This window comes from Macaca nemestrina, chromosome 6 (assembly GCF_043159975.1).
Source record: "Macaca nemestrina isolate mMacNem1 chromosome 6, mMacNem.hap1, whole genome shotgun sequence".
In the NCBI taxonomy this organism is placed as follows: Eukaryota; Metazoa; Chordata; class Mammalia; order Primates; family Cercopithecidae; genus Macaca; species Macaca nemestrina.
In genome coordinates, this window is record NC_092130.1 from 69,344,397 (window position 1) to 69,371,474 (window position 27,078).

Consider the following 27,078-nt stretch of genomic DNA (forward strand, 5'->3'; position numbering starts at 1 on the left):
CTGGGTGCAATACGTGGATTCCGCTATCCTCCAAGGAATCTTGGTTCTTACATAAAGACTAGTACTAGTGACCAAAATTCCACAACCTAAACAACGAACAAGACATTCGAAAAATAGAAGGCCTATTTAAAACAATACCCCTCACCTCAACTTCCCTAATCATTGGCAGCCTAGCACTCACAGGAATACCCTTCCTCACAGGCTTCTATTCCAAAGACCTCATTATCGAAGCCACAAATACGTCGTATACCAACGCCTGAGCCCTACTTATTACTCTCATCGCTACCTCCCTAACAAGTGCCTACAGTACTCGAACTATCCTCCTCACCCTAACAGGACAACCCCGCTTCCCAGCTCTAACAAACATTAACGAAAATAACCCTGCTCTACTAAACCCAATTAAACGCCTCACAATAGGCAGCATAATCACAGGATTTCTTATCACCAATAACATCCCTCCTACTTCGCTCCCTCAGCCAACAATACCCCTCTATTTAAAACTTTCAGCCCTATACGCAACTGCCTTAGGTTTCCTAGCAGCCCTGGACCTCGCCCTTATAACAAACAAACTGAAAATAAAAAACCCATCACAAATATTTAAATTTTCCAACATACTAGGGTATTTCTCCACCACAATTCACCGTATAATCCCCTATCAAAACCTACTTATAAGTCAAAACTTAGCCCTTCTCCTATTAGACTCAACATGATTAGAAAAATCCATACCCAAAATAATCTCACAAACACACATTACTGCTTCCATAACTGTAACCACCCAAAAAGGCATAATCAAGTCTGTGAATATCTGAGTTAGTGTTCAATCAAATTGTGTTCTGATGTAGAAAAAATATTTGTGGAGAATAGATATACAGGAAAAAAAAATGTTTCGGAGGAAACTTTAAAAGCATTCTGTGGATTAAACTAAAATTTCAAAGAGTTATAAATCCAGAATATTAGGAGCCCTCCCTGCTCCTGATTTATTTTAAATTGTACTGAATAATGCTTGTGTTATAATCCAGCCTGTCTGGAGGACCCTATAACAAACACTGAGATTCATCTTCCCAATATCCATTAGCCTCTTCCCCTTTACTAACAGCATGCAAATTTTGTTCCAAAAATAATTGTCCCAAGCTACAAAAACTCAACTAGCACCCCACGCCCTTCAGTTAGGGACCTCTACATGAAAGAGTTCTCATCAATGGAATATTGATAACAACAGTCTGCTGGGAATTTCTGGGGAAAAATTTTGCTTCCTGATAAACATGCAATTCTTCTTCATCCTGTCTGCCAGTAAGGTGGGCAAATGTAAAATAGGTGTCGTCGGGTCATTAGAACAGAAGCCACATGCTAAAGGCAGGAAGGTAGGGAGGCAGATGGAGCCTGGAACAGCAGTGACTTCATGGACCTGCTACCCTAACTCTGGACTCCCTGTCTCCCTAAAGAAAGCCATTATAGACTGAATTTTGTCCCTGCAAAATTTATGTGAAGTCTTAACCCTTCATGTGACTGTATTTGAAGATAGGTCATTTTGGAAGTAACTAAGGTTAAGTGAGTCATGGGGTGAGACCCCAATCTGATCGGACTGGTGGTCTTAGAAGAAGAAAAAGAGATCTGAGGAACTGAAAAGAGCAGCAGCCATATCTTAGACTCCCTTGCCTCCAGAACTGTGAGAAATAAATTTCTGTTGTATAAGTCACCCAGTCTAGAGTATTTAGTTACAGCAGCCTACACAGACTAAAAACAAACTCATCTGGTTAAGCCACTGTAATGGATTTTCTATTGCTTGCCTGTGCATTGTCCTCTGATGCAAAACGGGGTACCTGAAAGTGGGATGTTGCAATTAAAAGAAACAAAAATATGAAATTTCCAGGAATATAAGGTAGAGAGGTAGGCAGGTCTCATCCATTACAAGCTGTGAAGTTGATGACCTTTTTCATGTGGTTATTAAATATTTAATTTTTGTGCTTATTGTAGCTGCAGCATCAAGGGAAGTAATAGGAAAATTTAAAATGTGTGTGTTTCTTATTGCTGAGTTTTCCAAAGTCCTCCTTGAGAGAAGTGAATTCATACTAAAGCTAGTCATTCTGACAGCTAAGAGAGGTGTGTGGGCCTGTGGCCTCTAATCTAAGATGTCTGAGAAGCCTATATGATAAGAGTCTACCAGCTTTGGGAAGAAAACACATTGCTTTCCTACCTCAAACTGAAGCCTTTCGTGTCAGAGCTGAAGCAGCAGCCCTAGCAGGGGCTGGTATTGGGTCCACAGCTGTCTCTTCCAGGTCTCTGCTGGACAAAGGAGCCATACCTGCTGGTAAATAGAGATTAAAGGGTGTTGCTTTTCCTCCAAATGTATGATTTCACATTGCTGATGACAGAAGGTAAAAGGAAAGACTACATATGAAAAATGAAGACCTGTGACCAGGAAACAATATTTCTCAGACCTTCATATTATGACTCCATATGATCTTTGGCTGTGGTTGCTCACATTGAATAGACTGAAAGTCTACTAAATTTTGGAAGGAACTGTATTTCTAAAGAAATATCAGGTCAGTAGAGGCACAAGGAGGAGGTAGGGTTGCAGACACCACGGTGGGCAGCAGTTCACTCATCAGTGCCCATGGGCTTTGGTCCGTGCCTCAACCTGAAAAGGCAGGAAAGCTTTGACATGGAGAGGGAGCTGCTGCCGCCATAGTTCTGAGCTTGAGGTTGCTAGGTCTTATCTCAAACTTGTATACTGAGGAGACTCAGATGTTGGCCTCAGCTCCTAGGATGAACTCAGCAGATAGACCTATGAGAACTTCTATACTGAGACAAAGGAAACGATCCATCAGAAAGCAACATCTATTATCTTGAGCTTGGCAGCAAGGAAGAGGACAGGTATTGGAAACCCTGCTCTCTAAAAAGTTGACCAAAAGGTGACAAAGAAGCTGAAGGTGGGTGGTGGAGAGAGGTATAACATTCTATCCCCTCAATCTAGAAATATTGGTAAGAACCAACAGCAACTTAATAGAGGACCAAGGATCAGAATTCCCAGAAGACGGTTCATAAGAAAAAAGAAAGAGGACATGGTTAGAACTCATCAGCAACTGCATAACAGGTCATGCAAAATGGGGGGAAGAATAAAAATTTCCCAAATAATCAAAATTGGAACTCTAGCTTCTCAGGTCCCAGCTTACTTTTTTTTTCTTTATTTAATTTATTTATTTATTTGTTTATTTTGGAGACAGGGTCTCACTCTATTGCCCAGGCTGGAGTGCACTGGTGCCATCTCAGCTCACTTCAACCTCCACCTCCCAGGTTGAAGAGATTCTCCTGCCTCAGCCTCCTGAATAGCTGGGACTACATGTGCCCACCACCATGCCTGGCCACGTTTGATATTTTTAATAGAGACATGGTTTCACCATGTTGGCCAGGCTGGTCTTGAACTCCTGACCTCAAGCAATCCGCCCACCTTGGCCTCCCAAAGTGCTGAGATTACAGGCATGAGCCACTGCGCCCAGGCCCCAGCTTACTTTTTAAATCTCAAGCGAATCAGAACTATGCTGGAGTCAAATTTATTGAGCTGCCATCACCAAGCATTCTTCCCAAACCATCATTCCACTGGGTTCCTGTTTCCTTTATTCCTTCAGATAAGAAAAGAATGGTATTTCAAATTAAAACCTTACTTAAAGTCAGGTATAAAATAAGATAAAGTACTGATGTTTAAATTTAGTTGCATTGCCAGGCGTGGTGGCTCACGCCTGTAATCCCAGCACTTTGGGAGGCCGAGGCGGGCAGATCACCTGAGGTCGGGAGTTCGAGACCAGCCTAACTAACATGGAGAAATCCCATCTTTACTAAAAATACAAAATTAGCCAGGTGTGGTGGCACATACTTGTAATCTCAGCTATTCAGGAGGCTGAGGCAGGAGAATTGCTTGAACCTGGGAGGTGGAGGTTGTGGTGAGCCAACATTGCGCCACTGCATTCCAACCTGGGCAAGAGGAGTGAAACTCCGTCAAAAAAAAAAAAAAAAAATTAGTTGTGTTTACAGATAGCTGTCAGTTGGTCTGAAACAAATTCACCAGGGAATTAATCTATTAGTGTAGAATTGCTAATTATTGTAAAATATATAATTAGACTTCATTTGTTTTATGTGCATTGTGATGTAATATAGCATCAGTGCAACTTAAAGTAACTAAAATAATAATTGTACTTGTTGTTAAGTGTTCTCACCTGAGTAACTTTTAAGTGAAACCATTCAAGTTTAGATTTGGGGAGTGGTAAGGGAATCAACTTTTTCTTTTGTTTGTTCAGGGAAAATGGTGATTTAAGATTATCATTCATGGATCAGTAGATTGTTGAAAGTTTGTGAATCAGATTATAAACATTTATCTAAGACATACAAGGACTGAGGGCTAGGTAAACATCTGAAAGTTTAGTCTCTAGAAACACCCAAACTAGTAATGAGCCAACAACCAGATGCACTGCTAAAGGAAAATGTAAATGTTTTTAATAGCTGCATTTTAGTAAATTGTACAGTGGTGAAGGTGGAAAGGGCACTTGGGACTCATTAGAATGAGGCAGAGTATACTCCAATGGCCCTGTTTCTCAGATATAGTGAATAAGTGTCTGCCAACAATATACCAAAACCATCTTTTAGAGAAACACTATTTAATGGTCACTCAATAGCTTTCAAAATACGTATTAACAGCACTGCACAACCTGTTCTGAAAGTGATCTGGCATCATCATTCCTGCAAAATATGCTTTGGAGAGAAGAAGCTTGCTTGGGGCAGTTGTATAATATGAAAGTTTTAAGTTCCTAGGGAAGAAAGAGCCATGTAAATACATGTAATAAACTGATGCATGCGTAAAATTCTCTTGGCCTTTATCCTACAGAAATGAAATATTTAATATGAATTTTCTGAATGTAAGATTATGGACTGTTTTTTATACTATGGCCTAATTTTAAAGGCCCAAAATAATATATTTTTAAGTTTGCCCTTGTGCTGAAGTACCAGTGTATGTATGTTATGCTTGATTTGGTTGTAAACTATATTTCAAAGTAAATCCTAGTGTAATAAGTTTTATAACCAAAAAGGTTTAGGCTGCTGAACCATTGTTTTTAAGAGATATAAAGTGCAGCAAGGGACTATTTTTTTTTTCCCTTCTCTAAGCCCAGAGAAGAACTACTAAGTGGTACCTCCAACCTCAAATATTTGTCTCGGCTTTTACCAAGACTTGTAACCTATGATACAAAGATAGTTTATGTATGGTGCCAGTGGTGGTTGTTTTTTGTTTGGTCAAGAGTAAGTGCAACCCAGGGGACCACTTATGCAAAAGATGTAAACTCTTGCATAATACATTGGTAACATATTTTGCCAATCTCAAGGGTAAATGCTAAATACAAGTTACCCAAATAGCAAGTTAAAAGAAATAACATATGAGGGTCAATTTAATATTTCTAATTGTTAATGTTCTGTTTTCCAATTTGTCATCTTTGTGATGTTTATAAGCAGATGGCTAAGTTGTATTTCTCCAAATAAATTCAGATAAAATAATATTGCCCAAGTAAAATATTAATAACCTAAAGACAAGTTGATATGGTACTTAATGTACATAACATGAACTTGAAGCATAAAATTAAAATTGTTTCACCCCCCCCACAAAAAAATATCCAACATCATATGATCAATTAATTAATAAGAAATGACGGAGCCCCCACATTTCACCCACAGGAATGAGTTGTGGAAGCTGTGCAGCCCTGAAAGGTTGTCCTCTCCGCATCTCTTTTGGAGTGGCCATAGAGAGTAATAAACAACAGGACCCTAGCAAATTAGGCTATGCCAAGAAATGTATTTCACTGTGAGAGCAGGGAGTCCTTATTGTTCCTGCCTAGCAATAATTGATTGATGTGTGCTATGTGGCCAGGGACTGCTGTGTTTCTTGTTCTTCCTTTTTCCAAACAAAGACTTATAACTTCCGTTTAACCTTATGGCTCACCAGATAACGAGGAACCACTTCGAGACCTGATGAAAAGCAGAAAGCACATTACCAAAGATCCTATATTTGAAGTGAATAAATTAACTGGATGAGACAATGGTGTGGTATTTCTCAGGGAGAGGCTGGAGAAGGTATTCTATTTATGAGAGGAAAAGTGTGTATGAATATTACAAAGCCAAAGGGGTAGAATGTGGTAGAAGCCACTAGTTTTCCACCCAGTAAACTTTCTCCTTTTATTTCTTATTAACAGAATCCCACTTTTGTTCAAATCAGCAATGTGCTGAAGAGCTGAGGATATGGTGATGATCAGTGTTCCCTTTTGATGTTAACTGCAAGAAGGCTTAGAACTAAATTTGCAGCTCGTCTTTAACAAGGAGGTCTCTGTGATGTGCAGTATTGTAATGGCCCCATTCCTGGTTACAGCTTATCTTTCCATCCATGATTTCCATTTTTCTTTTTCACCTATCTTCATACATACTGTTTTGCTATACTTACTTATCCCATCAAACCACTTTAAAACATTTAAAAATAAACCATGTAGAAAGAACAGCAAGGAAAGCCAACAGAAATAAAGAGGAAGCGAGAAAAAGACAGAGAAAGAGAAGGAAGGAAGGAAGGAAGAAAGGAAGGAAGGAAGGAAGAAAGGAAGGAAGGAAGGAAGAAAGAGGAAAAAAAAAGGAAGGAAAAAGAAAGAAAATAGAGACAGAAAGAAAGAGAGAGAAAGAAAATAAAGAGAAAAGAGGAAGAAAAGAAAGAGAAGAAATAAAAGAGAAAGAAAGGAAAGAAATAGAAAGAAAGAAAGATAGAAAGAAAAGAAAGGAGGAAGGTAGGAAAGGAAGGAGAGAGAAAGAAAAAGGGAGATGTAAAAAGGGAAGAAGGGAAGAAGGAAAGGAGGAAAGGAAGAGAAAGCAAAGGACATAAAACCTACAATTTGAACCTTGCAGATCTAAACCTATGAAAGGAAGATAAATGTCATTACTACTGATGACTTAAGAATTTTGCGGCCGGGCGCGGTGGCTCAAGCCTGTAATCCCAGCACTTTGGGAGGCCGAGACGGGCGGATCACAAGGTCAGGAGATCGAGACCATCCTGGCTAACACGGTGAAACCCCGTCTCTACTAAAAAATACAAAAAACTAGCCAGGCGAGGTGGCGGGCGCCTGTAGTCCCAGCTACTCGGGAGGCTGAGGCAGGAGAATGGCGTAAACCCGGGAGGCAGAGCTTGCAGTGAGCTGAGATCCGGCCACTGCACTCCAGCCTGGGCGACAGAGCGAGACTCCGTCTCAAAAAAAAAAAAAAAAAAAAAAGAATTTTGCAACATGATTTGTAGAGAAAGGCTAACAAAAGATGTGAGGCATTACAAAGGAATACAAAGATAAAATTAATCACCTGAAGTATATGCTTATAGTTCCAAGCTTTTGAAATATTCTTTCTCTCAGTTTCTGGTGGCATGTAGGAAATACTTTGATGCATGATAGCCTGTAAGCACAGCATCATGCAAGCTATTCCAGGGACAACTCCCCCCAACCACAATGTCACTGGCCAGGTAACCTGATGAGCAACTGTTGTTTTTAATTTGGCAGAGAAAAGGTGGGGCCAGAATGGGAGTCAGCTGAGTGACCGATTTAAGATCTCACAGATATGAGTGCCTCATGTATATTTTGTGTACTATAAATATTTAGTGTCACTTGGTCCTTCTATCACTTTCTGTATTCATGTCCATGTTCTCTACTTCTTTTATTTCTTTTTTTTTTTCTTTTCTTTTTTTTTTTTCTGAGATGGAGTCTGGCTCTGTGGCCCAGGCTGGAGTGCAGTGGCCGGATCTCAGCTCACTGCAAGCTCCGCCTCCTGGGTTTACGCCATTCTCCTGCCTCAGCCTCCCGAGTAGCTGGGACTACAGGCGCCCGCCATCTCGCCCGGCTAGTTTTTTGTATTTTTTTAGTAGAGACGGGGTTAAACCGGGTTGGTCTCTATCTCCTGACCTCGTGATCCGCCCGTCTCGGCCTCCCAAAGTGCTGGGATTACAGGCTTGAGCCACCGCGCCCGGCCTTACTTCTTTTATTTCTCTAATACATCTCATGGGTTACCAACTTGTTTATCTCTGCTTAACAAAGATACGCTTTGCTCATCCATTTGTTTTGGATCTTGCCCTTTATGGCAAAATAGAATGTCCTCAAATAAAGAGGATATTCAATATCCTCAGTGACACCTGGCATGTTTATTTTTATTTTTTATTTTATATTTATTTAGGTTTTTTTTTTTTGAGATGGAGTCTCACTCTGTCACCCAGGATGGAGTGCAGTGGTGTGATCTCAGGTCACTGCAACTTCTGCCTACCGGGTTCAAACCATTCTCCTGCCTCAGCCTCCCCAGTAGCTGGGATTACGGCATGCACCACCACACTCAGCTAATTTTTTGTATTTTAGTAGAGATGTGGTTTCACCATGTTGCCCAGGTTGATCTTGAACTCCTGAGCTCAGGCAATCTGCCCACCTCGGCCTCCCAAAGTGCTACAATTGCAGGCATGAGCCACTGAGCCCAGCTTACCTGTTATCTTTTACTTTAACAGTGCTCCTTTCTACATCCATTCATAAGAAGAGAAAATGTCTAATTTTAAATTTGTCTTAATGCATCTCACTAAAATAAGTATATGTAAAATTTTAAACAAATGCCTATCACATAGAGTATATTTTGGCATTAATATCTATCCATATCTTAATTGGGCTTTTCAGACATATTTCAATATGGTTCAATAAAAGTAGAGATTAACACCTACCTAAACATGAGCTATGGTCCAGGCAGCAAATAATTTCATTAAATAAGTCAATTGACTTACATATCGGAAGGTGCATTTTGCAACTTATTCATCTGAAAAGATTTCTGCTCAAGGTGGGGCGCGGTGGCTCATGCCTGTAATTCCCGCACTTTGGGAGGCTGCGGTGGGCGATCACCAGAGGTCAGGAGTTTGAGACCTGACCTGACTAACATGGTGAAATCCCATCTCTACTAAATATACAAAAATTAGCTCAGCATGGTGGTGCACGCCAGTAATCCCAGCTATTCGGGAGGCTGAGACAGGAGAATCGCTTGAACCCGGGAGGTGGAGGTTGCAGTGAGCTGAGATTGCACCATTGCACTCCAGCCTGGACAACAGAGCAAGACTCTGTCTCAAAAAAAAAACAAAGAGTTTTGCTCAAAAGCTATCACATAAATATACTGTAGACTATGGCTTCATTGTAGGAATGCAGTTTGTCATGATTAAGGTGTCCAGTTAGTGACAACTGACTTTAACTGGCCATATTCTGGGCTAGTGTTATTTTTCTATTCTTTGCGGAATTAGTACTTGCCATTTAGGATTTTGGTGTCCTGATAAAGAATATTTGTTAAGAAAAATTATCCAAATTTTGAAATAAGGAAAAAATACTACTGCATGCCCTTCAAAAGTTATGCTAGAGCATTAGTTAGGAAGCCACATTGTCTGACGAGGGTCATCTGATGATGTAAGGGAACGTGATTTTGGCTGATTATTTACATTTGACTAAGGCCCTGATTCTGTAATGTTATTTGTTAACTTGTAAAAGGTTGATAGGTTGTTAAAAACTGTGTGCCAGTAGAGAGATGAGTGATTTCTTTTCAGAAGAAAAGATATCCCAAATTTTGATATTTATTGCTCTGCAGAACATTAACTAACTTTTGTATTTTAAAATAACTTATTTATTAAAAATGCAAACATTTTGGTTTCATCCAAATATAAATTATGATATTCTTAGTGGGAAAGCATTAACAGTTTTATATATAACTGAGCAATTGATTTCAGCAGTCTTTCTTTCAGTCTCTTGTATCCTCTTAGAACCAGCTTTACTTTCCTAATAGTTCCATCACTGAGTTAAATATCTCTTTCATCATTGAGTTAAATACACTTCTAGTTTTCTTAAAATTATATTTTGTCATATTCCCTTTTCCTACCCTCATTCAAATTAAATTAGGAAATAGACAAAGGTGTAATCAAGATGATATACTTAAAGATGACAAACTTGAAATATAGCCATGTGTCACTTATTGACAGGGATATATTCTAAGAAATGCATTCTTAGGCAATTTTGTCATTGCATGAACATCATAGAGTGTACTTATACAAACTATAGATGGTATAGCCTACTACAATAAGACTTAAAATGTTTGTGGAAAAAATAGTATTAAAAGACAAAAATAAATAATATAAACTTTATTTCTCAACATAAGCTCCATCAACTTCAAGATATTTTTGTAAGTGATGATACCAGGCATTTAGTCTATTCCTAAAGAACTGAGGGTCCTGGGAATTTAACCATGTCAATACAGTCTTTTCTACAGTATTAACTGAAGAAAAATGGGTGTCATTTAAAGATGTTTTAAAATTATGAAATAAGTCAGAAGGAGCTACATCAGGACTGTAAGGTAGATGTCTAATGGTTTCCCAAGGAAACTCTTGAAAAATTTTCCTTGTTTGATAAGAAAAATGAGCAGGGGCATTGTCATGGTGGAGAAGGACAGCTCTGGGAAAGCTGTCTTGTGTGTTTTTTATCCTATAGTTTTGGCTAATTTTCTCAAAACATTCTCATAATAAATAAATGCCATCATTGCTTGACCCTTCAGAAAGTCAACAAACAAAATGTCTTGAGTATTCCAAACAATTGTTTCCATGACGTTTGCTCTTGAATGGTCTGCTTTTGTTTTGACCAGACCATTTTCCACCTCTTGGTAGCCATTGCTTTGATTGTTCTTTATCTTCAGGATCATACTGGTAAAGCCATGTTTCATTTACTGTTTCAATTCCTCGAAGAAATGCTTCTTCAAAGTATCTTCAAAGTGGGATCATTCCACTTGTTTAAATTTCCATTGAACGCTCTGCACTTGTCTGCAGCTGATCTGGACACAATGATTCTGGTATCATCAGGCGGAAAGTTTGCTCAATTTTCATTTTTCAGTCAGCATTCTGTCACCTGAACCAATTAAGATGTCTACGGTATTGACTATTGTTTCTGTTGTTAACTGTCAGTCCTCTTCAATTAGAGAATTAACAAAATTAATTTTTTCCTCAAAAATCCATGTGGCTGGTCTAGGCTATGCACTTCATCTTCAACATCATCTCCTCCCCTTTTAAAATGAGTTATTCATATGTAAACTGCTGGTTTCTTTGGGACATTGTCTCCATAAACTTTTCATAAAGCATAAATGATTTCATCATTCTCTCACAAAAACTTCACCATTAATTTGATGGGTTTGTTTGTTTGTTTGTGTGTGTGTTTTTTTGAGACAGAGTCTCGCTCTGTTACCCAGGCTGGGTGCAGAGGTGCATTCTTGGCTGTCATCTCCACCTCCCAGGTTCAAGCAATTCTCCTGTCTCAGCCTCCAGAGTAGCTGGCATTACGGGCATGTGCCCAAATCATTTTTGTATTTTTAACAGAGATGGGTTTTCACTGTGTTGACCAGGTTGGTCTCAAACTCCTGACCAGGTAATCTGCTCCCCTTGGCCTCTCGAAGAGCTGGGATTATAGGCATGAGCCACCGCGCCCAGCCGATGATTGTTCTTGCTTCAATTATAGCAGAATTCATGTTGCTCTAATAGAGGGTATTTTCAAACTGATGTCTTGTCCTTCTTAGTGTCTCAAACTAGATTCTGTTTAGACATGTTATATCTAGTTGGTATGAGGTTATGTTGGTGCAAAAAATTTTGAAATCCATGCATGGTTTTTCATAATAAGCATTTTCCATTTCCACTTTTTGAAGGCTCTTCGTACACACCTAGGCTATGTGGTATAGCCTGTTGCTCCTAGGCTGCAAACCTGTACAGCATGTTATATACTGAATACTGTAGGCAATTTTAACACAATGGGAAATATATGTGTATCTAAACATAGAGTACAGTAAAAACACAGTATGAAAGGTAAAAAGATGGTACACCTGTATAGGGCACTTACTTACCACGAATGGAGCTTGCCAGACAGGAATTTGCTCTGGGCTAGTGAGTGGTAAGTGAATGTGAAGGCCTAAGGACATTATTGTACACTGCTGTAGACTTTATAAACACTGTATACTCATGCTATGCTACATTTATTTAAAAAGCATCTTTCTTTCTTTAATTATACATTAACCTTATCTTACTGTAACTTTTTTACTTCATAAACTTTTTAATTTATTTATCTTTTGACTCTTATAATAGTACTTAGCTTAAAATACAAACACATTGTAAAAGTACAAAAAATGTTTTCTTTATATCCTTATTCTATATGCTTTTTGATTTTTTTTTTTAACGTTTTTATCTTTTAAACATTTTTGTTAAAAACCAAGACACAGACCAGGTGTGGTAGTTCACACCTATAATCCCAGCACTTTGGGAGGCCGAAACGGGTGGATCATTTGAGGTCAGGAGTTCGCGACCAACCTGACCAACATGGTGAAACCCAGTCTCTACTAATAATATGAAAATTAGCTGATGGTGTGCGCTTGTAGTCCTAGCTATTTGGGAGGCTGAGGCACAAGAATAGCTTGAACTGGGAGGTGGAGGTTACAGTGAGCCAAGATCATGGCCACTGCACTCTAGCCTTGATGACAGAGTAAGACTCCATCTCAGAAAAAAACAAAACAAAACAAAAGCAAAAACAAAACAAAAGCAAAAACAAAAATTAAATGAAGACACAAATACACATATTAGCCTAGGCTTACACAGCATCAGGATCATCAGTATCTCTGTCTTCCATCTCCACATCTTGTCTCCTTAAAAGGTCTTCAGGGACAATTACATGCTCTCATTTCCGATGGTAACAATGCCTTCCTCTGGAATACTTTCTGAAGGACATGCTGAGGCTCCTTTACAGTTACCTGTTTCTTAATAGGTAGAAGAGTATATTCTAAAATAATGATAAAAAGTATAGTAAGTACATAAACCAGTAACACAATCATTTATTTTTGTTAAGTATTAGGTACTGTACATAATTGTACATGCTATACTTTTCTACGACTGGCAGCACAATATGTTTTACACCAGCATCTCCAGAAACACGTGAGTAATATTTTGTGCTATGACATTAGGATGACTACAACATCACTAGGCAATAGGAATTTTTCAGCTCTATTATAATCTTATGGAACTACCATCATATATGCGGCCTGTTGTTGACTAAAACATCATTATGAGAGGCATAACTGTAGCCACCTTTTTTTTTTTTTTTTTTTTTTTTAGACATGGAATCTTGCTCTTCACCAGGCTGGAGTGCAGTGGCATAATCTCGGCTCACTGCAACCTCCACCTCCTACATTCAAGCTGTTCTCCTGCCTCAGCCTCCTGAGTAGCTGGGATTACAGGCAGGTGCCACTGGGCGCAGCTTATTTTTGTATTTTTAGTGGAGACGGGGTTTTACCATGTTAGCCAGGCTGGTCTCGAACTCCTGACCTTGTGATCTGCCCACCTCACCCTCCCAAAGTGCTGGGATTACAGGCTTGAGCCACCACAACTGGCCCACTTTCTTTACTGAAAAATTTGACTGGAGAATATGGCCTTAGAGCTGAAGCCAAGTAGTCTTGCCATTATTTCACTTTGAAGTTAAACTCACTTGCTCACTTAGTTTCTGGCATAATTGGATGGCTCAGATCTCTTACTGTCTTCAGTCTTCAGGGGAGGACACCTTTCTTCCACACGGCAGGCTATAGAGAGTAACACTCTCTAAAGGCAGGAAGACTCGAAAACAGTAAGCAGGGAAGGAGCTAAGCTTGCAGAATTCCTTCTCCTAAATTCAGCAGTCAGTTAAAGCATCCTTCCTTCCCTGGGGAAGAATTAAGGCATAGGATAAGAGAGGCCAGGAATGAAGAATACATGTCAGCACATTGCTGCCACAGTTTAGCAGATCCAATTATTCTACCCCCATGAGGAAGTGGAATGACCTGCCCGTCTGAAGAAACCCATAGGCCAGGATTTTACCATAGTAAATGTTATTGTCATTATGCATATTCTTAGCATCCCAAGCATATACCAAGCAAAAACACAGTGTACTTTTATATTGGGCTCTGATGAGAGGTCTCAATCCATTCATATAATGTCAAAAGAAGTGTGTTTTATTCAACTTTAACCTCTAACAAAGCTCAAAGTAGGTACTCAAACATACGTTAAATGAATGAATGAATGGATGAATGAACACATGGATGAGACAGGATGAGATTTCAGCACAGTAGAGGAAGTTGAGATTTTTCCCAGGAGCAGCATCTAGTCAGGTAGCATAGTACATCTCTGTACCATAGCAGCTGATGAAGTGGTTTCTTGACAAAATGGTGTCTACTCATTCAAAAATCAATGAGAATGAATATCATCGAAGTCCTTCAATAAAGGAGATGTCATATGTTCCCTAGGAAAAGAAATCTGTGACCCCAAACCTTATAGTTGAGAATTTGTGAAGGTCCCTTTGAAACCCCCACTGCTCAAAACAAACCCAGTCCTATTTTCTCATCAGAAAAGAACCAACCCTTGTTAGAAAAACTTTATCTTAGTTTAAACGTATATTCTCCTTCCACAATTTCACATGAAGTTTACTCCAGTTAAATAATCTGAGTTTTTTTAAAAAAGAAAATAACAACCCCAAACTAGAAAAACTAAAATGTCTATAAATGTAAAAGTAAATAAAGGTATAAATTGTAATATGTTTATACAAATGTATACAACTTAGAAATATAACAGAAAAAAACAACTGATATGGTTTGGATCTGTGTTTCTACCAAATCTCATGTCGATTTGTAATTCCCAGTGTTGGAGGTGGGGTCTGGTGGGAGGAAATTTGATCATGGGAATGGTTTCTCATGAATGGTGTAGCACCATCCCTCTTGGTACTGTCCTCACGATAGTGAGTGAGTTCTTCTGAGATCTGTTGTTTAAAAGTATGTAGCACATCCTTGCCCTCTCTCTCTCTTGCTCCTGCTCCAGCCATGTGAAATGCAAGGTTCTCCTTCACCTTCTCCCATGATTATAAGTTTCCTGAGACCTTCCCGGAAGCTGAGCAGATCCTAGCATCATGCTTCCTGTACAGACTGCAGAACCATGAGCCAATTAATCCTCTTTTCTTTATAAATTACCCAGTCTAAGTTATTTCTTTATAGCAATATGAGAACAAACTAATACAACTACTAATATACACAACAACATAGATGAACCTCGAAACATTATGTTGAATGAAAAAAGCTGGACACAAAAAAACTACACACCATATAATGTTATGTACATGAAGTCCAAGAACAGCCAACACTAATCTGCAGTAAAAAATTCCAAGCAGTGGTTGTTTCTGAGGTGAATATGTGGAGGGTAGGGGAACTGACCAGAAAGGGGCAAAAGAGAATGTACTGGGGTGAATGGAAATGCCTTGATAGTTTCATGAATATTTACCATTGTCAAAATTTATTGATCTGAATACTTAATATACATTTTAATATATGTAGATTAAACTTCAAGAAGAAAAGTTAGAAAGGAAAATAAAGGGCTATCACAGATGTGGCTGACAGACTTGCTAACACTTTCCCTAAGTTAAGGATCCTGAAGTTTCAATTACCTTCTTGAAAACTGAGCAGACTATAGCCAAACAATCCATTTCTGGCTGGCTGCAATTTTTTTCCATTGGAAGTAATGTGAAGAATAGGTCTCAGGAAGTCATTTTCCAAAGAATTCAATACTCTTGAATATAGTAAGGAGTGTTGAGCACTAAAGGAGATCAAAGCCAGTAATTAATGAGTCTTCCTCTCCATTAGCTAGGCTCTTTGATGCACTTCCAAAGCAAACAGGGCTAGAAGGCAACTGGATGTGAACTTTTCGCAGTCGTTTCTATGAAGGTAACGTGTCAGCAAAAGGGTTCTCCAGTTAATGAGAATATTAATAGGACATTTTGTTTATCTGTGCAAGTACAGATTTTTAGAAATAAGCAGTTAATCTGAGGATAAAGTCTTACATAAAACAAATAAACAGAAAAAACCCCAAAAGTCAAGGACTGATAAAATAGATCAACTGATGTTGACAACAACTGATGTCTACAAAAGCATAATGGAAAGACAATCTCTGGTTCTTTGTGTGTCACAGATGTGAAATATAGTTGGTCTGCAGTGGGAAGAATATGAAGAATAGGTAAGGATATCACCAAGGAAGGAGAGTACAGGTATCAAGAAAGACTTGAGATACCTGACCATCCTAGGCAGTACAATGAATGGCATATGAAGAAGTGGATGTACAGAGCTAACCGGTACATCACATGGTAACGATCACTACCAAGAAGGCAGTGGATAGGATCCGGGGTGAAATCAGAAGGAACAAAAAGAAAGGGAATTATAATTGTGAGAAAATGTGTACAATCAATCTTGCATGTCTGAGGACTCTATGTGCATTGCAAACCTAATTTTCTATTGACTCTTTCTGGAAAAAGACAAAGGCTCACTCAGAGGGACCTCTGTGACTTGGCCAGGGATCGGTTTCATATACTAACCTATTTTTCAGATTGCTGCACTGTCCAGGAGGGTTGGACCTCTCAGAGTTGAGAAAAGAAGAGGGTCACCTCTCATAAAAACCCTGTTCGGCAGGATTATTTTCATCTCTTCTTTACTGAGGAGAAAACTGAGACTCAGATAAGCGAATACTGCCGAGCTGGCAGGTGACAGAGCTTTGCTTAGAAGCCAAATGTCTGACTCCAAGGTCGTCTGATGTCATACCTTTCCAAATGTAAGTTCAAAGTATAGGCAGTTTAGAATTTAGGCTACAATATAAATACCTTATTAATATCTCTCTCAGTCTCTCTTTTTACTATAACTGGGAAACTCTAACTGTAAGCTTCTTTGGGAGCAAAAAATTTGTGATCTTGCAATACTGTCTCAGTATTTTTTTTCACCTAAGCAACTCTACTCTATACCTCTCATGTTTAGTATTTAGTTAGATGCAGGAGATGTAAAAATTTTTACTGCCCTAAGTATGTCTGGAAATACCTCAATTTGATTTTCACAGTCCAGTGCTACTCAACAAACTATAACTGAGCACTTACTCTGTGCTAGGAACAGCATTTCTGCTTTCCAAGGACCTCTAAGGTAAGAGATAAATAAACAAATAGTTTTATAACAACATGACTTAATAAAGAATATAAAATTACTCTGAGACTTATGTGTAGGATGTTTTAAGTACACCAAATAGGAACCCCTAACCCATCCTGGGGTAAGGGTAGTGGTCAGGAGAAGTTCCCCATAAGAAAAAGAATTCAAGTCTTGATGTCTAGTGCAGACGTAGGACAAGTGCAATCTGGGGAGTGGGAACATCTGTTTAGAAACCACCAAGTCACTTCAAACTCAACTACCCTCACTTCATACTCAATTACCTCCTTGCATTTGCAAGTGCACATCTCTCTCTCTCTCTCTCTTTCTCTTTTACACACACACACACACACACACACACACACACACACACACACACAATTTCTTATCATGGTGAATGACAATCACACAATCATCCATCCGGTACTACAAATAGAAACCCAGGAGTTGACTTTAATAACCACTTCTCAACTGTCACTGAGTCTATATCTACCTCCTAAATATCTTCTTAGCTGCATCCCACACATAATGATATACCATATTTCTATTACTATTTAGTTCAAAATATTTTCTATATTGTGTCTATTGTTAAATCCAATGAATGTTTTAATTTTTAAATTTATAATTGACACATAATAATTGTACATGTATGTACTACAACCTGATATTTTAATGCATGTATGCATAATATAAAGATTAAATCGGGGTAATCATATTCACCACTTCAAATATTTGTCATTTCTTTGTGGTGGCAATATTCAAAAATCTTCTAGCTATCTTGTAATATGCACTATATTGTTATTTGCTATAGTCACTAATGCTGGTGAAGATGCAGAAAAAAGGGAATTTTTATATACTATTGGTGAGAATATAAATTGGTACAGTTATGGAAAACAGTATAAAGATTTCTTAAAAAATTAAAAATAGAAGTCTGGATACATATCCAAAGGAAATGAAATCAGTATGTTGAAAAGACATTTGCACCCCCTGTTTATTGCATCATTACTCACAATAGCCAAGATTAGGAAATCAACTGAAATGCTCATCTGCAGATTAATGGATAAAGAAAATGTGGCATATGTACATGCAATGGAATACTATTCAGTTATAAAACAGAATGAAATCCTGTCATTTGTAGCAACGTAGATAAACCAAGAGGACATAAATTGAAATAATCCAGGTAGAGAAAGAGAAACCGCATGAACTCACTCATATGTGGAATCTAAAGTTGATTTCACAGATGTAGAAAGAAGAATAGTGGCCACCAGAGGCTGCGAGGAAAGAGGAAAGCGAGGACTGGAAGAGGTTGGTCAACGAATTTACTAACTTTAGATATTTTATTTTTCAGTTCTAGAATATTATTTTAGTCATTGTCAGGAAATTATAAAAGTTCTGTTAAAATTCTCCATCTTTTCATCCCGTTTGTTCATATTTTCTTCAACTTCTTCCTAATAGTTTCAGTTTATCTCTGGTTTCAAATGTCTTCAGTGCAAGATCAGTCCTGTGTATATTACAGGCCCCTCCCTTTGGCAAGCCTTTGAAATCTCAGCACAATGAGTTGCCAAGAACTCCCTCTATGACTTACTACCCAGCCTTCAGATTACTGGGCTACCACGTCCTCTCACACAAGTCTCCTGAGGGAGAATCGGTGGGTGGGAGAACGTGGCCTTGAAACTCCTCCAGATTCTAGTTGGTCTCACCAACCCACACGCAGACATTTAAAACTCCGCTGACTGCACCTTACGCAGGAAGAGTCTCCCTGCTTGAATCAGGCCCAATTCTCACCAGCCCACGCCTGACTCAGCAGTTGCCCCTAGGGAAGGTAATGCCTACTGATTTTCATTCTCTAGGAAGCACTTGTCTCTCTGGAATATGGTTCCTTTAGACTTCTTCCTATCCATAACATTCTGATGGCTTAAAAAACATATATGTTATTATATTATACTTTATTTTTTAGTTGTTACAACTCAAACTGGAAGCCTCTTGTTGTATGATCAGTAGTATGTTGCAAAATGCTATAGTCGAATCCATAAATAGCCCTTGAATACATCCAGTTTTGTCTGTCTCTATTCTACCACCTGATCCAATACATCATCATCTTCCCCAAATTCCTCATTGGTCTCCCTGCTTTTATTCTCATTTAACTAGTCTTTAATCTGTTCTCCATTCTGCAGTCATTGAACGCTTTAAAATGGGAACCTAATGATAGCACCCTCTTGATGAACACTGTTCAATATCTTTACTCGGAGGATAAAGATCACAATCCTTAAAGCATGATTTTTGGATGATAATGATGTGTCAATGTAGGTTCATCAGCTATAACAAATTTACCACCCTGGTGGGGGTATTGATAATGGGGGAGGTTGTGCCTATTTGAGGGGAGGGGATATATGAGAAATCTCTGTACTTTCCTCTCAATTTTGCTGTGAATCCAAAACTGCTCTAAAAATAAAGTCCATTAAAAATATATACATATATACAATTTGTCCTTAAATAACAATGTTTACAGGCTGTTCATCCCGACAGATGAGGCAATGAAAAGACTGACTTATCAGTACTTTCCTCAGACATCCTAGACTAGGCCTGAGATTGACCTTAATTCTTGCTGAATGAGTACGGGTTCAATAGAGGGCCCTCCAACCCCAAGATCCCCATAGCATCAAAGCGTCCCAGAATCTAACTTATCTTTCCATTCTTTTAACAATTATTTTATTAGGGACTTTGCTTGCAAGTGACTTAGTCAGTAGAGTTGGGACCAGGGGTCAAGAGCAGTTGAGACCACACGGTGCCAGCCCTTAAGTCGGAAGAGGCCTGGAATTTGGGTTGCTGTTTAGCAAGCTTATAGAAAAGAGTAGGGTCACTGTCACAACGTCACCTTCTTTTCTTTTCTTTTTTTTTTTTTTTTTGGACAGAGTCTCGCTCTGTTGCCAGGCTGGAGTGCAGTGGCGCGATCTCCGCTCACTGCAACCTCTGCCTCCTGGGTTCAAGCAATTCTCGTGCCTCAGCCTTCCGAGTAACTGAGATTACAGGCATGTGCTACCACACCTAGCTAATTTTTGTATTTTTAGTAGAGACGGGGTTTCACCATGTTGGCCAGGATGATCTCGAGCTCCTGACCTCATAATCTGCCCACCTCAGCCTCCCAAAGTGCTGGGATTACAGGCGTGAGCCACTGCACCCGGACTCTTTTCTTTTTTTAATTTCATTTTTTAAATTTCAGTTGTTATTTGAGTACAGGTCATTTTTGGTTACATGGATAAGTTCTTTAGTGGTGATTTAGTGCACCTTTAGTGAGATTTTAGTGCACTTATCACCCGAGCTGTGTATACTGTATCCAAAATGCAGTATTTTGTCCCTCTCTCCCTTCCCAATCTTCCCGAAGTCCCCAAAGTTTATTATATCATTCTTAGGACTTTGCATCCTCACAGCTTAGCTCTCACTTACAAGTGAGAACATACAATATTTAATTTTGCATTCCTGAGTTACTGGTTCACTTAGAATAATGGCCTCCAGCTCTATTCAAGTTGCTGCAAAAGCATTTTTTATGGCTGAGTAGTATTTCATTTTAAATATATATATACACACACACACACACACACGCTACATTTTATATATATGTATATATATGCCACATTTTTTATATTTATATGCCACTTTTTTTACCCACTCGTTACTTGATGGGCACTTAAGTTGGTTCCATATCTTTGCTGTGTGAATTGTGTTGCTATAAACATGCATGTGCATGTGTCTTTTTCGTATGACTTACTTTCCTTTGGGTAGATACCCAGCAGTGGAATTGCTGGATCAAATGATAGTTCCATTTTTAGTTCTTTAAGGAATCTCCGTACTGTTTTCCATAGTGGTTGTACTAATTTACATTCCCACCAGCAGTGTAAACTTGTTCCCTTTTCACAACATCCACACCAATATCTACTGTTTTTGATTTTTTAACTATGGCCATTCTTGCAGGACTAAGGTGGTAGGTATCTCATTGTGGTTTTGATTTGCATTTCCCTGATGATTAATGGTGTTAAGCATTTTTTCATGTTTGTTAGTTGTTTACATATCTTCTTTTGAGAAATGTCTATTCATGTCCTTTGCCCACTTTTTGATGGGGTTGTTTTTTCTTGTCGATTTGTTTGAATTCTTTGTAGATTCTGCATACTGGTTCTTTGTTAGATACATAGTTTGCAAATATTTTTTCCTACTCTGTGGATTGTCTGCTTACTCTGCTGATTATTTCTTTTGCTGTGCAGAAGCTTTTGTTTAATTAGATTCCATTTATTTATTTTTGTTTTTGTTGCTTTTGCTTTTGGGGTCTTAGCCATGCCTAAGCCAAAGTCCAGAAGAGTTTTTCTGATGTTACCTTCTAAAATTTTTATGGTTTCAGGTCCATCTTGAGTTGATTTTTGTATAAGGTGAGAGATGGGGATCAAGTTTTATTCTTCTACATGTGGCTTGCCAGTTTTCTCATCACTCTTTATTGAATAGGGTGTCCTTTCTCCAATTTATGTTTCTGTATTCTATGTTGAAGATCAGTTGGCTGTAAGTATTTGGCTTTATTTCTGGGTTCTTTGTTCTGTTCTATTAGTCTACATGCCTATTTTTATGCCACGCTGTTTGGGTAACCATAGTAGGATTTGAAGTCAGGTAATGTGATGCCTCCAGATTTGTTCTTTTTGCTTAGTATTGCTTTGGCTATGTGGGCTCCTTTTTGGTTCCATATGAATTTTAGGATTTTTTTCTAGTTCTGTGAAGGCTTATGCTGGTATTTTGATAAGAATTGGATTGGCTTTGGCTATGTGGACTCCTTTTTGGTTCCATATGAATTTTAGGATTTTTTTCTAGTTCTGTGAAGACTTATGCTGGTATTTTGATAAGAATTGCTTTGAATCTGTAGCTTGCTTTGGCTGTAGGATCATTTTCACAATATTGATTCTTCCCATCCATGAGCATTGGATGAGTTTCCATTTGTTTGTCATGTATGATTTATTTCAGCAGTGTTTTGTAGTTTTCCTTGTAGAAATTTTTCACCTCCATGGTTAAGTGTATTTCTAAGGTTTGTTTGTTTGTTTATTTGTTTTGCAGCTGTTGTAAAAGGGATTGAGTTCTTGATTTGATTCTCTGTTTTGTTGTTGGTGGTGTACAGCAGTGATGCTAATTTGTGTACATTGATTTTTTTATCCTGAGACTTTACTGAATTCATTTATCAGATCTAAGAGCTTTCTGGGTGAGCCTTTATAGTTGTCTAGGTATACAATCACATCGGCAGCAAACAGTGACAGTCTGACTTCCTCTTTTCTTTCTTTTTTTCTTTTTCTTTCTTTTTTTTTGAGATGAAGTCTCGCTCTATCACCAGGCTGGAGTGCAGTGGCACAATCTTGGCTCACTGCAACTTCCGCCTCCTGGGTTCAAGCAATTCTCCTGCCTCAGGCTCCCAAAGTGCTGGGATTACAGGCATGGGCCACTGCGCTGGCCTGACTTCCTCTTTTCTAATTTTGATGTACTTTCTTTCTCTTGCCTGATTGCTCTGGCTAGGACTTCCAGTACTAGGTTGGAAAGAAGTGATGAAAGTGGGCATCCTTGTCTTGTTCCAGTTCTCAGGGGAATGCTTTCAAGTTTTCCCCATTCAGTGTGATATTGGCTGTGGGTTTGTCATATATGACTGTTATTATGTTGAGGTATGTCCCTTCTATGCCTATTTTGTTGAGGGCTTTTCTTGTAAAGGATGCTGGATTTTGTCAAATGCTTTTTCTCTGTTTATTGAAATAATCGTATGGTTTTTGTTTTTAATGCTGTTTATGTGATGTATCATATTATTGACTTGTATATGTTAAACCATCCCTGCATCCCTGGGATGAAACCTATTTAGTCATGATGCATTATTTTTTTGGTGTGCTGTTGGATCCAGTTAGCTAGTATATTGTTGAGGATTTTACGCTCATCAAGGATATTGGTCTGTAGTTTTCTTTTTTTGTTATGGCCTTTCCTGGCTTTGGTATTAAGTGATACTGGCTTCATAGAATGATTTAGGGAGGAGTCCCTGTTTCTCTCTTTTGGAGTAGTTTCAGTAGAATTGGTATCAATTCTTCTTTTAATTAAATCAGTAATTTAAAGTTTTGCTGCTTGTTATTGGTCTGTTCAGGGTTTCTATTTCTTCCTGATTTAATATAGAAGGGTTGTATATTATCAGGAACTTATCTGTTTCTTCTAGATGTTCTAGTTTGTGCACATAAAGGTGTTCATAGTAGCCTTGAGCCATCTTTTGTATTTCTGTGGTATTGGTTTTAATATGTCACCTTTTTTCTATAAGCCATATTACTTCCAATTCTAGAAGCATCATTCAACTCTTACAGCTACTTAGAGATGCTGAACCAGGTTCCCAAGCCAGAACAAGTTGGAGTATTTGTACCAACTTGTTTTGTCTCACACAAAAATGTTTTATCATTGATAAAGTATACATCAAAATGTCTTTAGTTTAAACCATTCCATCTATAATGTGCATTAAAACTATCTCTATAGATAGTGAATGGTGTAGGAGGAGTATTGGGCCTTATAAACTAGAAGACAGGGTCTACTGCCAATGTAACAACAAGCTCTGCTTTCCCTTTCTTTCTAACAGATCCTGATTTTGTGTTTAGATAGTGACCAGAGGTATCTTTCCCATGCCTCTCTTATTTCCTGCTTAAGAAGGTTTTCTGAGGTCTGATGTCTAGAGCTGCGGTAGTCAGCTTGAGACTGTAAAATGACACACATAAGGAAAAAAAAGCCTTGTTGTAAAAATGAAGCAGAAGAAGTAGGGGGAAAAAGCCTGTCTTTCTCAGGACCATTGAGTAATTGCATCATTGTGAAAAACTACTTTTAGATTTCTTGATGTACGAGAAAAATTAATTCCTACTTGTGAAAACCAAGGTTACTAAGTTGTTACTTGGTCTTGAAAATTTTTTTTTTTTTTTTTTTTCCTGAGATGGAGTCTCACTCTGTTGCCCAGGCTGGAGTGCAGTGGCTTGATCTCAGTTCACCGCAACCTCCGCCTCCCAGGTTCAAGTGATTCTTCTGTTTCAGTCTCCCTAGTAACTGGGACTACAGGTGCACACCACCACGCCCAGCTAATTTTTTGTATTTTTAGTAGAGATGGGGTTTCACCATGTTGCACTGATGGGAAAATATTCTTAACTAATAAAAAATTGTTTCTCCTTTTAGGAAAACACACAGCAAGATGTTTCTCCTTCTGTGAAGGATGGTGTTTTATTATAGCTGCTGCTGTTATTGCTACTAGGAAGTTTAAGTGGGAAAACTTCCCAGTGTGTTGCGAAGTTGGGCAGCCAAGGGGAGGATCATCCTACTTTTGACTCCCAATACTTTGTGAACACCCTTCTATGTTTGGGGAATTCCCCACTTAGAGTCTCTGCTTCCTGAACATAGAACCCAGAACCTTCGTCTCTCAGCATTGGGTATAGGCCTGAGCCCTAGACTGTTCTAATGTACTAACATTATAATATGTTATGCACTACATATGCATTACAATATGGATGCACTAACATTACAATAGGAGTTGTAAGTACCACGGAGAAGCAGATGCTGTGTGGACTGTGTTCAGTGAGGCATCGGGGACAGAGGTTCCAGTATCTAGGGCCAGTATCAGCCATGTGTAACTTAGGATGGTCTAGACATGGTTCTCAGCCACGAAGTCTTCAAGGGACTTGGAAAAACCCTAATATACTTAAATACTACTTTCTGCTGAAAATAACTGAAACGGGTTCTGAGTAATACATTTCATTATGTTAATTAAAACATTTTTTATTTATGACTTAATTGTTTTATTCTAAAGTTTGCCATCTAGTCAGAATTGAATTCAATAGGTGACTGATCCAACTAAATCTGAGGTTGAATGGAGTTTTAAAACCTGAGACCAGCCTTGACCCCACTGGCTCTCTCAGAGGATCAAGAGCAGTACTGATTCATATTCCATGTCCTCGAACATCAGATTTAAGGTATTTTCAGAGATAAGCATTGGGTGTTAGCATATGCTAGCACCTCTTGGTAAGGCTATGTATTTCTCTAACCAATCAATTAGTTCAATGATTCTCAGCATTTTTGGTCTCAGGAGCCCTTCACTTTCTAAAAAATTATTAAGGATCTCAGTTTTACATGAATTATATCTGTTGATACTTCCTGTACTTGAAATATTGTGAGTAAATACAGTTTTATGAACATAGTTTTTAATCATATTTTGCTTACCATCTGGAAATACTTGAAGGACCCCCAGGGAACACTGGACAGACAACTCTTAGAAAACCACTAAATTAGGTATTTATGGATCACTTGTGGTCACAAAATTGAAATGGGCTCTATAGCAAATTTGGATGTTTAGCTGTTGGCACACAATGGGAATGAGACTTCCACACTGGCACAAGAGGAGGAAACCAACCCGTCAAGGGCATTGGAGATGCAGGCAAACAGTGAGGGGCACTTTCCTGCATGATCTAAATTTACCCTAACTGCCTCTGGGCAGTGCTATTTATTTAGGAGTTTTGCTACAACAGAGGCTATGAGAAAAAAAGGCCTTATGTTTCATAAAGTAATAATATTTTTAAGGATTAGTATTTTTTTTATAGATAAAACTGGTTTCAAGTGACACAAGGTATGGTGTATTTGCTGCATGATTGCCCTTTCCCAGCAGGAAGAGAAAGGTAATTTCCATCTTTGAGCTCTGGTAAAGGGTAAAAAGATATGGTAATGTGAGATTATGTTTTTCTCCAACACTTAGTTCATGTGGAATTGAGTGGATTATTTCTATTTGTTGTTGAAAGAGAGTGAAACTCTCGGCCCTCATGTTCTTCCTGCTTTCTGGGAAATCTCAGGCAAGTACTACACCACTGAGGTGAGGATCTCTTCTGCCAAGAGCCATCCTTTCCACCACTCCCTGGAGAAGTTTCTGGCTCAGTCAAGCGAGGTGACTCAGAACTCCCTCGGTTCCTCTGCCTCCCAGTTCACGCCAGCTGGGCACAGAGAGACAGAGACAGGGCTCAGTGCTGACCTGGAGAGCATCCATGCATCATAAAGACCCAATGCCAGGGACTTGCATCCAAATGAGTGTGGTTAGGTCAAGTGTTGGCCTGGAGTTTTGGGAAAGGTCCAGTGACTTGGGTGGCAAACATAATTGTAGTTTCCAAAGGTTACCTTCCAGAGGAAATGAGATCTGGCCAGCCACACAAGATATATCTATGAAGCAGCATGAATGGATGGATGGATGAATGGTTAGAGATGTGCACATACATTCTATTTGAAAAGCTAAACAAAAACATAAAAATTGGAATACAGTTAAAAAAAACTAAACTAACTGTAGAGTATGAAAATATATAGACGGCAACACCTAGAGTTGTTGATATTTTATCTTATTTTGTTTAATTTAAAATTACACAAAACATCGCAGATGAAGTCTCCCCTGTGTACCCAGTTCCAGGACCACGGACCAGAGGTAGCAGCTGGCGTGATTTTGGCCACCTCTGACTTTCTATTGCCTTTCTCATGGCCTCATCTCTGAATGCTGTCCTGTCTCTGTAATACCATACCCCTCCCACCCTCTTTGTTCAAGGTCAATGGCAGTTGTCCTCTTTGCGCAGCCTCCCCTGGCTCCGAGAAGGCAGATGTGTGCTGCCTCTTCTCCCGCAAGACTCACCTCCTGGACTTGGGGGTCAGGGACCTTTTCTCACGTGCATTGGAATCTCCATTTTGCCATGCCCCATACATGATTATTTAGCAGGGAATGGGACAGGTTGAGAAAAGCACACAGTTCCACATTCACCTTTTTCCTCATGTGTTGTAGCTCACATTTTGGAAGTACCTTCACCTCACCTCCTTGTCACCACAGCAACAGAGATGAACATCTCATCTCTGTCCCCTGCCTCCACCTTTCCACACAGTGTGCCGAGGGCTAAAACTGCATCCAGGCCCCTGCGGGGTGGCCATCAGCTCCAGGAGCCACGTCTGACAAACTGCAAGGCTGATTCCTAG

The 27,078-nt window shown here is 38.9% G+C and overlaps 1 pseudogene; it reads left to right on the forward strand.

Moving 5' to 3' along the window:
- The first annotated feature begins 2,365 nt into the window (after positions 1 to 2,365).
- Positions 2,366 to 27,078, forward strand: LOC105471144 (proline-rich nuclear receptor coactivator 2-like; annotated as a pseudogene).